Below are 16,558 nucleotides of genomic sequence, written 5' to 3'. Positions count from 1 at the left end.
GAACAAGGAGGGGGGGAGTGTTAGAAGCTAGACACACCCTACGGAAAATGACTGCTCGGCGGATTATTATATTTTGTAATTATTCATTTATTGAGAAAACCCGACATCTCACCTTTGTAAATATTGGGGCTTAGAGAAGTTTCCAGATTGTATCCCAGTTTTGACATTTAGATTGAGTAGATGGTTAAATTGGAACATTAGGGTTTGAGATTGTAAGGTATTTATACCACTTTTTGACCTTAATAAAAGGCCTTTTTGTCATTTTAAAAAAAGTAATGTCTGTGAGTGAGCGTATTGTGTACGAGAGAGAGAGAGAGAGAGTGAGAGTTTCATCTTGACGCTACGCGCGTACCGGTGGTCGGAATCGAGTGCGGAGAAGTGCAGTGTGTTTCCCCCGACAAGAGCTACGTGCCGATACTTACATTGCAAGCGTACGGTCGGGTTTTGCGAGCTTGACCTACGAGCTTCATCTAGTGATTCAATGAGCATACGTTATTTGTTTTTGCATTTCAACATATCCACGTGTTTGCATTGAGTAGAGCTACACATTAGGCACTTCAATTTTTGGAAACGACGACCTGCAAATTTTGGCCAGACATCCTACGTGATTTTGCACTGGGTGTTTAGGGTTGGGATTTTGGTTCATGGACCTTAGGGAGAGCGACCTATTGGTGTTAGTAGGGTCTCCTTCAAGTTCTGTGGTGTTTCGAAACCGTTTGATGGGTATTTGGCTCTTGGAAGCGTTGTAGGAAATCTCCTCTTAATCACTCTTGAAGACTGTAGCTTAGACATTGGGTAGAGACCTCTGTAGGAATTAGTCGAGAGTCGTCGAGTGTAGATTGACACCCTATGCTTTCCTCCACGCGCCTGCGGGTCGAGCTTCGTCCTTAGCTAACAAATCTTGTTAGGTGAGTTCTCGTTGTGCTGACGTTCGTCGCGGCGTATCCGCCAACATGCATTGATAATGGTGCGTACAAACTTAAAACTTGTGAAAAGGATATCTTTTAGAACTATCTTCATGTAGAAACACGACATTTGTCAAAGATAAGGCAACCATGGGTATGCTAGGTGAATTCATGCCTCCTCTTCAGTACTTGATTTTTCATCAGACCTAAAATATATTCATCTATAATCGTCCTTGCAAAGATCATAGAAATAGTAATGATATGAATGTCTTCTTTGAGAAAGAGAATCTTGGGGAACCAATGGTTTAAGCCCCTGCTAAAAGCTTTTAAGCTTGATAGGGTAAGCTGTTAAGCTTGCTCATAACAAATGGAAGACAACTTGTGGGGTCATGTTGTCACATTTTTCATATGAAGACATGCATACCTTCTGAACAATCCTAAACCTAATTGGTCCTATAAGTTTCTCCTGCCAAAAGATAGTTATTTTTTAAAACAACTTACCTTCATAGTCCTATAACATGTCTTAAAAGCTAGAATCCTGGGTAATCATAGAACAGTCAGACAAAAAGCACTAGGGTAAGTGCAAACCCTCTCTGATTTTGAACCAAGCATCCCACATTCTAGTAACAAGATGGGAGCCTATTGCTTTGAGTTTCCAACCAGAGGAGATCACATCCCAAAGAGAGAGATTTCTCCAAGCTTTGTAGTCCTGCACACAAAATTTAGGAATGTGTTTTCTATCAAACATGCCCTGAAATCTCCACTGTCTATGGCTCTAACAATCCATTTGCTTTCCATTTTGACTGTCATGCTATCTATATCCAGTATGTCTAAGCCACCCTTTGATTTATGTAAGTAGCAAGTCTTCCAAGCAACTTTGGGAAGTTTAGTAGAGTCCTCTAAGCCTCCCCAAAGAAACCTTCTAGCCAGAGACACTACTTGCTTGAGCTGGGTACAAGTGGGTTTCCAACATGACAGGAAATAGATCAAAGAACAAAGAAAAAAATGATTCAATACAAACGTCCTAGAAGCTAGAGAGGGTAGAAATGCATGCCACAAACACTTTCCTTATGAATTTGTTGATAACCCACTCCCACCTTTGCTCCATGGTTACCTTGAACACCATTGGGATCCCCAATAGCCTGAAAACATGCCCATCTGAGATCACTTTAGAGCCTGCTTCTATGACAGAGGAGGGAGTTACCCCATCAGAAACTTTCATCGGGTTTGTTCATGTTCTGTTTGGAAATGCCTTTGCCAAAATCTCTGTGAATGGGGAGTTGAGTGATGTAATTACTTTGTTGAGGTCTATCAGACAGGGCTGCCCTTTAGCCCCACTTTTTTTTACAAAAAAAAAAAAAATTGCCTTCTTAAGGCCATCATGAACTCTTCACCTTGTTTTTACAGGGAAATTTTCAAAATTGAAGCTAATTTTTCATATTTTTACATTAATTTTGTCAAAATCTAGGCGGGTACCTCTTGCTCTCAAGCGGCATTTTTGAATTTCAAAGCGGAACGATTCACGAATGCAAGCTGAGAAACACTTTTCCCAAATAGTGCGAGTCGGAGTCCTTGGAGATACATTGTCAGCAAGGCAAAAACAATAATTAATAGTGAACAAGCGTAAGTGCCATCTTACCTATCGCCAACTTGCACCATAATATTCTGATCTATGTGCTTTATCATTGATTTGTCTTATTCTCATTCAGTTGTTTCGTCATTAAGATTTCTCCGCCTTGTTCTCATTGTACACTGAAGGCCCTCTCATGAATTGAGAAAGGTACATGGATTCTTTTTTGGCTTTTGTTGTTTACACACACATGCACGTGCACACGCATGTGTGTGTGTGTGTGTGCGCACACACACACACACCCCTACCTTCCTTGCTTTTGATTGTGCTATTGAGTTCTATGCATTGATCAATAGATGCATATCATCGTTTGTATCGATGGTTGCGTATGATGGTCTCCTTGTAAGATCATGGGCAGCCTACATGTACAAGATGTTACACACATACTTTAGAGACCTTATGACAGTGTCTATGGCTACATTGTCACTCACATGCGGTATGGTGAGATCTTAGCTTACTTGTGACTGGAACATTCCTTCAACATGGTTTTGTCACCCAAAGGGTTTGCTAGTTTGTTGATGTTGCTTTCGAGTCGTCCTCAGCTTTTTGGAGGGGAATAATGGTGACTAGTTGTTCATGACATATTCTCAGTGTGATAGGAAACATACAAGGCTTGCTAGAAATGATTACAATAGTGTGTGCTCAAGACAGAGATTCACATCAAATGATCTGTTCTTCAAAACCTTCTTTTATATCACCCTTTTATGTCTATGGAATGTATGCTGCATACAATTTCGGAACCTTCCATTGTAGTTGATATTCTCTCTAGTATATGGTTAGTAACTATCCACACCCACCCTTCACAAATAGTAGGGCTCTGCAAGAGGATCCTCCAAGGTAGAGGAGGAGCATAGACATGGTCTTCTCAAAGCATGGTCTACGACAGCTACATTTTTCCATATCCAATAGGGGTGCTTTCATAGTGGTTCTTAAAGGATTCTCCAAGGTAGAGGAGGAGCATAGACATGGTCTTCTCAAAGCATGGTCTACATCAGCTACATTTTTCCATATCCAATAGGGGTGCTTTCACAGTGGTTCTTAAAGGATACTCTAAGGTAGAGAAGGAGCATAGACATGGTCTTCTCAAAGCATGGTCTACGTTAGCTACATTTTTCCATATCCAATAGGGGTGCGTCACAGTGGTTCTTAAAGGATTCCTCATCATGCTTTTCCTATCCATATGTGACTTGTGTAGCGGACATAACAAATCCAGGGGGATGTAGAGAGCCAGCTCAAGCAGAGAGCTTCCTCACCATGTCCTTATTAAGCATATCATGCAATCAAGGAGTGCCAAAAGACGAAATCCCGGATAGAAATCTCATGTGCTTTCATTAGGGTGACATGTTTGGCATACATGTTGAACAAAGTATGACCAAACACAACATGTTTATCAACAGCCCATGACTAGCAATGTGATCATGGATTCTGTTTGCCATGTCAACATCTTGTGTTAGGCCATGGGCCTTCAAGATACAAGTTTCACCTTTGATAATGTGGCAGATGACATGCCAACGAGGATTGACTGAATAAAACCCTAACCCTAATCTCAAGGTTGAAACCCTAATATGGGAAATGCTAACCCTAACCCTAACCCTGATCCTAACATAACTCTAATCTTGATGGTGAGAAGCATTTGGAGAGAATCCTTCACTTCAGATCCAATGAAAACAGTGAGAAGCTTCGTGACCCTGTCCTTTCCAATCAGCATGCTCTTGGATATGACATCCCGGATAGAAAGATCATCAAGAGCTCTTCGTGCTTTTGTGAGGACGCTACATTTGGCATATAGATTGACCAAAGCACCAACAAGCACGGCATCTTTCTCCAATAGCCCACGAATAGCAATCTGATTAGGAATGCTCTCATCCATGACAATGCTTTGTGTAAGGCCACGTGCCTTCAAGGTGCAAGCATATTTGAGTGCATCTCAAGAGAGGCCATCACTTGGCATCTAATAGCGCAAAGCTTCTTGACACGGTTCCTTGCAATCAAGGCATTCTAGAAGATGCCATCTAGGATGGCATGTTTTTCCAACAACCCACACCTAGAATCTTGATTGAGAATCCTCTCATCCATGATGATGACTTGTGTAAACGCCACAGGCCTTCAATGTGCAAGCATAGGTGGTTGCCTATGGAGAATAGCCTTCACTTTGCACCTGATGTAAGCTTCCTGACCGTGTCCTTGTTGAGGATCTGTTGGAATCAAAGCGCTCAGAGAGACAACCTTCAGTCAAGATGAAAGATTTGAGACTGTTGCATCATTGCTTGGGTATACAATTTAAGCAGTGTGATGGTGGTATTGCCTTGTGTCAAAAAAGTTACATAGAGACATTATTATGTAAGTTTGGACTTGAGGATTGAAAAACTATTTCCACTCCTATGGAAACAAGTTTAAAATTGAGTCTTCATGATGATGGTGATCCTACAGATGTCACTCTTTACCAAACTGTTGTTGGATGCCTCATTTATGTATGCAATATGAGGTCGGATACTCAGTTTGCAGTCTCACATCAGCAGATCTATGCATAGCCCAGGGTCTAAGCATTGGCAGGCTGTCAAGAGGATTTTCCGCTACTTGAGTGGCACTTTACATCTTGGCTTGTTTTATCCCAAGGGGGGATCATTGCCGCCAAACTTACATGCTTTTTCGAACTCAGATTGGGTTGGTTGTTTTGACACGCGAGTGTCCACAATTGGTTTTTGTTTCATGCTTGGCACTTCATGTATATCATGGTTGAGCAAGAAACAACCTACTGTGGACACTTCTAGTCATGAGGATGAGTACATGGAAGTCTTCATAGCTACGGTTGAGTGTGTATGGCTCAGACGCCTTATGGATGATTTGGGTGTTGGATAGGACACTGCCAACACTATCTACACTGACAGTCAAAGCACATTGGCAGTTGCGAGGAACCCAGTTTTTCATGCTCGCACAAAGCACATTGAGGTGCATTCCCACTATGTCAGGGAGAGGCTCTTAGAAGGAGAGATCAACTTGGCTTATGTGCCAACACAGAGCTTTTCACAAAGGCATTGTCTTGTGAGAAGTTAGAAGCTTTCCCCAAAGCTTTGGGCTTACTCCCTTTGTGGACTAATCATGTCCTCAGGGCATGGCACTTCCCTTTACTCATGTACCAACTCTCGTTCACCGCATCATTCCAGGGAGGATTGTTACCATATACATGTGGTAGTGATGTGTGTGAACACACTTAGGACCGTCAGGGCATTTTTCCCCTCACTAAAAGGTTTTTTCCCCAGTGCATTGTATATACGCCCATAATTATAGGGCTATCTATCTTTGTGTTGATTGCAATGGACAGGGTCAAGAAGCTTTGCGCTATTTTCATCCTATGCAAAGTGAAGGATTCTCTCTAGATGCAACAAAAATATGCTTGCACTTTGAATGCCCATGGCCTAACGCAAGACGTTGACATGGCGGAGAGAACTCACGATCAGATGGCTGTTGGAGAAACATGTTATGCTTGGCAATGCTTGGGTCAATATGTATGCCAAATGTGGTGCCTTCACAAGAGCGCAAGTAGCATTCAAATCAGCCTTAAATTCAAAAATATGTCTCATTTGGTCGAGTGATCAGTAAATCATCTACATAAAGAACCACAATGCAAAGTACATCACCCTCATGCTTTACATACAATGTGCTTTCTATTGGACTATTACGAAAGCCTCGTTTGACCAAATGAGTGACAGCCTTCTCATACCAAGCATGAGGTGTCATAAAATATAATATCTAGCTTTACCAAATGATTTTCTCATATTAAACCGATCATTTAATGTGGGAGAATAAACGGAAACAAGAGTTATAATAGAGACATGTGCTTCTAGACCTATCTCAACACGGGACCAAAAGGAGAGATGGTTGCAGCTCAATAGGGGTCCAAAAGGAGATGGTCTATCAAAGAGCAATGTGCAATAAGTGCTTCTAGGCTTACCTCAGCAAGGGACCAAGAGGAGAGATGGTTACATCTCAATAAAGGTCTAAAAGGAGGTAGTCTTTTAAAGAGCAATGTGCATCTAATGGAGTTTAAAAGACCTTAGGGTTACCTTCATTAAAGACCTCCAATGGTTAGTGTTAAAAGTCCTTTGACCTTAAGCAAGCTAGGGATGAGCTTGAGGTGGGAACCCGACCTAAACTTAAGCAAGCTAGGGTTGTGCTTGAGGTGGGAACCTTAAGCAAGATAGGGTTGTGCTTGAGGTGGGAACCCGACCTAAACTTAAGCAAGCTAGGACTGTGCTTGGATGTGGGAACCCAAACTAAACTTAAACAAGCTAGGGTTGTGCTTGAGGTGGGAACCCGACCTATACTTAAATAAGCTAGGGATGTGCTTGAGGTGGGAACTCCACCTAAGGTGTTTGTCATGCTTGATTACTAAGGTACTTGAGATACTTGTCACATTTAATGAGGAAGTTTCTTGAGAATCCTCCTATGCATGGGGGGAGATGCTTGAGTCAAAAAGAGAACCTACACACTTAATGAGGAAATTGCTTGAGACACTTCCTATGCATAAAAATCTCAAAGTTAGGGAAATTCTAAAAGAGCACATGGGTCACCTGTCAGACTCTCACAAAGCTTAATCACATGGTGTGCTTGAATGCTATTGGTTGGGTTAAAGAGGGATCCAATGAGCTTCTACTTCCATCTAACAAATATCTAGATATTTTCAAGCTCTCTCTCTCTAAGGGGTAAGGAGGACACTTGTCAAAAGACTACCCATGTGCTTGATTGCATGCTGCATGTGATTGGCTAAGGGGAGAGGGGTCCAATGAGCTTGTAGCATGTAGAAATCTTGCCCAAAGAAAGGAAGGGGGTCCTAGGGGGATATACTCCACACACACACTCATTTGGTAGGCCATTCTCACTTGGTGAAAGTTGAGGAACACCACCTCCTTCTCCAAGCTTGTGAGAAGTGAGAGCCTACATCAACACTCTTGGCTATGGAATGCAAATCCAACCGAGAGCCATGCTTCAATGCTTAAGCTTTCCATATTCTCCATCTCCATTAATATGCTATTATGTATGCTAGCAAGAAGAGTAATGATAAGTGAGGAACTATTTCTTTCTCCTATGGGAAGTTTCTTCTTCCTCTTCCCTACCCTCATTCCCCGCTAGCTCTCTCCACCTTTGAAGGTGTTTAAGGCCTTGGGACTGAGGCTTGGGATAGTTTATGATTTCTACAAGTTTATGTTATGTTTGTGTGTTGGGTTAAAGGCCTGTGTGCCCGGCTGCCCGTTGTTCAGCCGCCCATGTACAGCCATTCATTTACTCATTCATAATAACTATACTCACAACTACACATTGTAGAGTGAGTACCGCCCCGCCACACACTGTGTCTATCTCCTTCTTCGTGCTGGCTCTCTGTGTGTGTGCTCTCCAATCCCAACAAGTGGTATCAGAGCTTGGTAGTGAGAGCATTGAGAGCTTCATCATCATTGTTGAGTGTGTTGAAAATTGTTGCTGTTTCATTACCGTTTTTCGGTTTCGCGCACGCGCGCATTTCTAAAGAGCAGAAGGTTTTTCTGAGCTTGGCATTGGAAGGTTCAGCACTCCGCGAGTATTTTCAGCAAGAGGCATCCTGGGGTTTAACCCCCCTTTCGGAGCCATTCGTGCCATTAGAAATCCCATCCGAGCTACAGACTAGGAGCTGCGTTTTTCAGCTCTCTTTGGTAGTTTTCTGCTGCCAGAGCTTCCATAGCCATTACAGGTGCCATTGTTGTAGTGTCTTCCACTTACGTGAGCCCACAGCTCATTTGAGAGTGTGTAGCCTCTTCTTGGAGTGGCCTCATACACACAGATAGAGTGGGAGTTTGGCGACATTGTCTTCTTCGACTACAAGTACAGATACAGGTACGAGTACAGGTTACAGGTTACAGGGAGCTTTGGATACAGGTTTCTTCTATGGTTACAAAACATGTATTTTGACTATGGGACATCCATGCATATGGTTGTGGTTTGAGTGGGAGCTTCTACTCTTCTGGGCAGTCTGTTTATGCGTGTTCTTGAGCTACAGGTTTACATCATCTATGTATGTTGATGGATGTGGATATGGCAGTTTGACACACACTCTTCATGCATGATATTGTGGAGATTTGGTTCACTTATACATAAAAGCGGGTTTGCTCTTGCTTGCAGTGTTGCGGTTTGAGTACGGATAGGTACTTGGTTGACAGTAGAGATTGGACTTTGTTGAGCTTGTGCATTGGTTATATGCTCACATGGATCCATTTATGCTCATGGATTTGTGTAAGCTTGGTCAGCTTATGTCTCTATTGTGGTTATTCAGACATGGAGTATGTTTATGCCTCTATGACAGCTCATTGTTGATGCATTTTGTGACACGGTTTGCCTAGGCCGGTTGAGTTACAGGTGTCACGGGTTTATGCATTTTTTTGTGGATTTCTACGTACGTTTTTTTTTACCATATTATGGGCTGATTTATACTCTATGCGTTTGCTCTTTGATTGAGCAGCAGGTGTTGTCAGATTTGCAACACTACTTTGTTGTGGCAGTTTGTTGGTTGGTTACAGGTTTCTCATTGTTGCATTCTTGTTGTAATGGGCACTAAAGAGGACACAATTTTCAATATTGAGAAATTGGATGGTGCTAATTTCTCATATTGGAAAGATCAGATTTGGGATGTCTTGGTGCACAAGAAACAGATTCGACCTCTAAAGTTGCAGGGAGTTAAGCGAGAGAACATGGAGAGGGATGATTGGGAGGAGTTGGATGAGATGTGCAGGTCTACCATTAGGCTTTCCCTTTCAAAGTCTGTTTATTACAATGTGAAAGATGCACAGGGTGGAGCTTATGAGCTATGGCAACGGATTTGCGATATGTATGATAAGCATTCGGCTGCTTCTGTGGTGTATTGGATTAAAAAGCTTATTGATTTGCGAATGGAGGAAGGTGCTTCCATGAATGCGCATTTGAATGAGTTCAATACAATTTTCAGCCAACTTGCTACGCAGAAAATTACGTTTGAGGACAATGTAAAAGCTATGTTTTTACTTGTCACGTTGCCTGAGTCATGGGACACATTTAGGACAGCCATAAGTAACTCGGTTCCTGCGGATGAGTTGACAAGTACTAATGTGGAGTCTAGTCTTCTCACGGAAGAGATTAATCGAAAGAATAATGCAGGTAGTAAGTCTTCTAGTGCAATGGTTGTCAGAGGCAGGACTATGGACAAATATAAGTCCAACAGGGGTAAATCTAGAAGCAAGTCCCGTGGAGGCACAAGTAAAAAGGATGTGGAATGTTTTCATTGTGGTAGAAAAGGCCATTTCAAAAAGGATTGCTACAAGTGAAAAAGGGAAAATGGAGATGGTAAGAAGAAAGACCATGATGCTAAGGACAAGTCTAAGTCCAATGTCAAGATTGAGGAGTTAAATGCAACACAGGGAGAGTGTAGCTCTCAAGATGACCATGTATGTGCTCCGACTAGTGCTACTAGTGAAGAGCTTGGTGATGTGTTGCTTGCATCCTATTTTGATGACTCTTTTCTTCTCACTCATGAGAGTAGTATGCCTATGGATTGGGTCATCGACAGTGGTGCTTCTTTTCACGTTACACCTCATAGGTCGTGGTTTCATGACTATGATTCTTCGAGCACAGGTACTATCAGGATTGCCGATGGGCGTTCTATGCAGATTCATGGCATTGGAAATATTCATTTGGCTATGCCAAACTCTACTATGTTTGTCTTGCAGCGTGTGCGTCATGTGCCAGCTCTTGCAAAAAGCTTGATTAGCGTGGGTCAATTGGATTCACTTGGTTTCAATGTATCTTTTGGTGATGGAGGTTGGAAGCTCACTAAGGGCAGCCTTGTTTTGGTTAAAGGTGCTAAGAGGAATACGTTGTATTCCCTTTGTGTAGCTAGTGTGGCTGATCACATTGTGGGGATCACTGAGCAACCTCCTGCTTCTTTATGGCATCAGCGTTTGGGGCATATGTCACTGAAAGGTTTGAAGTTGTTGGCACGTGCGGATTACTTTCCCGTTTCAGATTTTGGTGGTTTTGAGTTTTGTGAGCATTGCCTTTATGGTCGACATGCTCGGTCTTCTCATAAGAAAAGTGTTCCACACAGATCTTTGGAAAAGCTAGCTTTGGTGCATAGTGATGTATGTGGGCCAATGCCCAATGCTTCTCTTGGAGGTGCTATGTACTTTGTTACGTTCATTGATGATGCTAGCAGGAAGGTATGGGCATACCCCATTCGTAAGAAGGATATGGTGTTTGATATATTTAAGCAATGGTTGGCTCTTGTTGAGAACCAATCAGGTTGTAAGTTGAAGTGCTTACCTATGGACAATGGGGGTGAATTTATGTCTCATGCTTTCACAACATTATGTGTTGAGAAGGGTATACGGCGCGAGCTTAGTGCTTCCTATACACCTCCTCAAAATGGTGTGGTAGAGCGCATGAACAGGACTATACAGGAAAAAGTCCGTAGTATGCTTTCTATGGCTGGTTTGTCAAATGGATTTTGGGCTGAAGCTGTTGCCACTTCTGTGCATTTGATAAATCGTTCACCTAGTGTTCCTTTGGGCTTCAAAGTGCTTGAAGAGGTATGGACAGGTTTGCCACCTTCGTATGGTCACCTTCGTGTTTTTGGCTGTGAACCTTATGTACATGTACCTAAGGCAAAACGCAGCAAATTGGATCCAAAGAGCAAGAGATGCATCTTCTTGGGTTATGGTAGCTCTGGTGAGATGGGTTATCGATTGTGGGATCCTATTGACAGGAAGATTGTGCGCAGCCATGATGTTGTTTTTCATGAGGACTCTATGTATAGAGCATCACCGCGAACGGTTGAGGTTCGGCGTGTGATATTTGAGGAGGATGGTCATCGGTATGATGGTCCCATGGCTGCTCGTGGGCAGCCCATTGACCCTCAAGTGGGAGATCAGCCCTTGTTGGGAGATCATGTAGATGTGGGACAGCCAGATACACCTCCTGCACAGTCTTTGAGGCGTTCAGAGCGGCGCGCAAGACAGCCTCAACGTTTTGTGCCTTCTATGGATTATGTATTGTTGACTGATTGCGGGGAGCCATCATGTTATGATGAGGCCATGTCTAGTGTTGACAAGCTCAAGTGGGAGCAGGCTATGCAGTCAGAGATGGATTCGTTGATCCAAAATGAAACGTGGGAGCTTACTCCTTTGCCAAAGGGTAAGAAGGCACTACCATGCAAGTGGGTTTACAAGATAAAATTGTGTTCAATGGATGCAAAGCCTAGGTACAAAGCAAGGCTTGTGGCTAAAGGATTCAAGAAACAGAAGGGCATTGATTTTGACGAGATCTTCTCCCCAGTGGTGAAGATGTCTACTTTGCGTATGTTGTTTGCTTTCGTAGCTACAGAAGACAAGGAGTTGAAGCAAATGGATGTAAAGACGGCTTTCTTACATCCGGACTTGCACTAGGATTTGTACATGGAGCAACCAAGTGGGTTTGTTATTCATGGTTCAAAGAAGATGGTATGCCGGCTTCTTAAGACCTTGTATGGGCTGAAGCAATCATCTCGTGAATGGTATCGTAAGTTTGATGCATTCATGAGTTCATTGGGCTATGTACGCAGTTATGAGGACCCATGCCTCTATACTCGCAAGGCTGCAGATGGTAGTCTTATTGTTTTGGTTTTGTATGTGGATGACATGCTGATCGCAGGGAAGTGTATTTCTGATGTGGATGCCTTGAAACATAGGCTACATGAGACCTTTTCCATGAAGGATCTTGGGGATGCCAGTCATATTTTGGGTATGCGGATCACTCGTGATCGTTCTCGCAAGATGATCTTTCTTAGTCAGAAAGAGTACATTGACAGGGTGCTTGAGCGTTTTCATATGGAAGGGGGGAAGGCCATTAGTACCCCGTTGCCTCCATATGTAAAACTCAGCCATGATGACTGCCCTCAGACAGATTTGGAGACTACAGAGATGTCTCAGATTCCCTATGCGTCAGCTGTTGGTTCCTTGATGTATGCCATGGTGGCTACGTGTCCAGATCTTGCTCATGCAGTTGGTGTGGTTAGCAGGTACATGTCTAACCCGGGCAAGCGTCATTGGGATGCAGTGAGAGGTATTCTCAGATACTTGAGAGGTACTTCAGAGTTGTCCCTATGTTATGGTGAGAAGGATATGTATGTTTACGGATATACAAATTCAGACTATGCAGGGTCAGTGGACTCGAGGAAGTCTACTAGCGGCTATGTGTTCACAGTTGCAGGTGGACCGGTTTCGTGGGCATCACGTTTACAGCCATGCGTTGCTTTGAGCACTATAGAGGCTGAATATATGGCTGCCACTGAGGCTGCCAAGGAGGCCGTATGGCTCTCACGACTAGTGGGAGATCTTGGTATGGCTGGTGATGCTCCGATTCTACATTGTGATAGCCAGAGTGCCATAGCATTGGCACGGAATCCTATCTTCCATGCGAAGAAAAAGCACATTGAGGTGAGGTATCACTTCATACGAGAGGTGCTAGAGGACAAGCGCATAGAGCTTGTCAAGGTACACACTGACGATAACCCTGCTGATCTACTCACGAAGTCGTTAGCCTCACAGCGGTTTGCACACTGTAGATCGCTGATGGGTATGGCTTGACTTCTTTTGCTCACAAAAGCTAAATAATTTCAAAGAGGGAGGAAAGAGTATCTCTTTTCTCACCTATGATGGCACCTTTAATGCTACCAACAAAGTATTGGCCTTCATCCAACAATTTGATGCGGCCTTTGGAGACAAGGGCTTCACGGAGTCCTCCAAGCTACACCATGTAGCTATGCACTTCCAAAAATTGGCTCGTCAATGGTGGGCTAGCCTTCCTATCAACGGCAAAGCCCCAAAGACATGGAAAACTCTATGAGTTTCCATCATGAAGCAATTCCTTGCAAGTGATGCAAAGGACAAAGTTCTTACCAAATGGTGAAGTTTAAAGCTTCTCTCTCATGAGTCTATCCATAAATATGTGGACAAGTTTTGGGATTTATATCTCAAGACTATTGTCTTTCAAAAGATAGACTTTGCCGTGCAAAAAGAAACAATTCTGTGCGGGATTACCCAAAGAGATGGCCGAGTATGTCAACTGTCAACGGCCTGGTTCTATCACCAAGGTAATCCACCACACCATAGTTGCTTCGTGCATCAATTTCGAACAAGGGGCTAGATGGAATTTCAAGCCCGAGGAAAATAAAAACAAAAGTGATGCCAAGAGGAAAACCAATGCCCAAAATTTTTACCAAGGCTATTCCAACAACAACAATAATGGGTCCAAGGAGAAGGGAGTTTACAAAGGTAAATATAAACTCTCTCCTAAAGAGCTAGAAGTTTTTTTTTTTTTTTTGTAAGGACCACAAATGTTTTAAGTGTGGGGAGTAAGGCCATGGTTATCGTCCTTGCCCCAAGAGAATTGCCCGCAATGCCTAGAGTCTCTATGTTTGAAGCTCTAAAAGAGGATGCTCATTGCCAATGATTTCTCCTTTCCTATGCTTGGGGAAAGATGCAAGAGTATGATTCTTTTATTTTGTTTGACCTTGGTTCAACTCACAACTTCATATCCACGGAGCTGACCACTAAGCTAGGCATACAAGCCCACAAGATGGGAGATACATTGAAAGCCAATGGAGCTAGATCAAGGGACAAGACGTCTGAGTTACTTCCTTAATTGGAAAATTAAGGCTTCATGTCCAAATCTATGTGGACAAAAAGGATTTCTTCATCTTCCCTCTCAAACATGAGAATGTTATCGTTGGGGCACCATGGTTTAACCACATGGCTTCCAACATGAAGTTTTCTGAAAGGAGAATCTACTTCACCTACAGGGAAAAGAGATGTACATAGATGCTAATGAGTCGGGGAACACCATATCCTTGCAATAAAGGGAATCAAGAGGAATTAGAGTTGTCTAATTTTGTAAATGGATCCCAAGATGTTTTCATTGATGACATCCCTAGTGAGCTACCTCTAAAATGAGGGATGATGACCATGCAATTGAGCTCCTATCAAGAAGCTCACTGCCTAACAAGCCTTGTTATCAAGTTTCACAAGCTCAACAAGAGGAGATCATGAGGCAAGTGCATGAATTGGTGGAAAAAGGGATGGTGAGGTCTAGCTCCTCTCCATTTTGTTCACCATTTCTTTTAGTGCAAAAGAAAGACGACACATAACACATGTGTGTCGACTATAGAGCACTAAATAAAATTACTATGAAAAATAGATTTCTCGTGCCACGCATAGAAGATCTATTTGATAATTTACAAAGTTTTGGCCTGAAAAATGCTCCAGATGCATTCAAACTCATGATGGACAAAAATCTTCAGGCCACTCAAATTCTCTTGAGGAGTACAAGCGACACCTCCAGGTAATCTTTCAAGTTGTGAGAGAGAATAAGCTTTTAATTAATCAAAAGAAAAGTGAATTTCTCCTATAAGAGATTCAATAGTTAAGTCACATTATCTCTACGGATGGCATCCATATGGATCCAACAAAGTTAGAGATAATAAGAGGATGGCCTAATCCAAGGAATCTACAGGAGGTACAAAGCTTTATAGATATGTGTGCATACTATAGATGCTTTATTAGAAGAAAAAAAATCTCACTAGTAGCAGGTCTATTACATGACTTAACATAAAAAGAACATTAAGTATTCATGGACTGCAAAGTGAAAGAAGCCTTTAAAGAAGCTTAAGGAGAATCTTATTTCTCAACGTATGCTCACACTACTAGATCTCTCAAAGCCATTTGAGGTCCAATGTGATGCTAGTGGTAATTTCCTTGGAGGTATTTTGCTTCAAGAAGGGCATGCCATAGCATATGAGAGTCGAAGACTCAACTTCAATAAGTGAGCATTTGGCAAATACGAAAAAGAGCTACTAGCCATTCTATATGCCCTGAACACATGGAAACACTATCTCTTGGGGACTCCATTCATCCTACGAATGGATCACAAAGCCTCAATAACTTCATGACGCAAAACAAACTCTCCGACAAACAAATGAGGTGGGAAAATTTTCTTTTGCAATTTAAATTTCATATCGCTCACATTGTTGGCAAGCACAATCAAGTGGTCCATGCACTTTCACAACGACCAAGGGTAAATGTGGTGTCTATAGCAACTCACAATGATCTATCTTTTATGATAGATGAGTATGCTATTGACCAAGACTTTAAGTATGTAATTACAGCCTTTGCAATAGGGAAGAAACAAGAACCATTCACCTTGAAGGATGGTTATCTTCCAAACGGCAATAGGCTATGTGTTAATCACCCATACAATAAGAAAGTCATGTATGAATCCCATACTTCTCCTTATGCGGGGCAAAGAGGGATTCCATAGTCTACTCTTCGAGAAGTAGAAATGTATTTTTGTTGGTCTACCATGAATAGTAAACATACAAGAGTATGTTTCAAAAATGCATGGTATACCAAAAGTTGAAAATTGATCGAGGGAAGCAACTTGGATTGTTTCAGCAGGCTTAACAAGAAAACACACTCTATGCTTGTCAAAAGACTATTAAGGCACATCAAATGGCAACCCTCTTCAGATCTCAAATTTTCAAACATCATGGATTTCCAACATCCATAGTGTCGGACAAAGATCCTAGAATGACCAGTAAGTTCTAGAAGGGTCTCTTTGAGAATCTAGGAAGTAGATAAATTTCTCTTTCGGCCTATCATCCACAAATGGATGACCAAAGTGAAATAACTAATCTAATGATTCTTGAATCTACTAAAAGCCTATGTCATGGAAGTGGATCAACATTCTCAATGATAGAAGTACCTACCTCTTATAGAGTATACATACAATGACATTGTACATACTTCTATGGGGAAAGCACCTTTCGAGGTTAAAGAGGGAAGATCCAAAAGTCCCCTACTACTTCAATTACAGGGGAAGATCTTCGCTGCTGATGAATATAGCTGAGACCTACAAGAATCTTTTCCAAAGATTAAAGGGGTTATATCCATCTTACAGGAAAGGCAAAAAGGGTTGCTGCTAATAAGCACAAAAG

Source organism: Adiantum capillus-veneris, chromosome 6 (genome assembly GCF_014529385.1).
Source record: "Adiantum capillus-veneris isolate H3 chromosome 6, ASM1452938v2, whole genome shotgun sequence".
In the NCBI taxonomy this organism is placed as follows: Eukaryota; Viridiplantae; Streptophyta; class Polypodiopsida; order Polypodiales; family Pteridaceae; genus Adiantum; species Adiantum capillus-veneris.
This window is presented reverse-complemented; position numbering follows the sequence as displayed.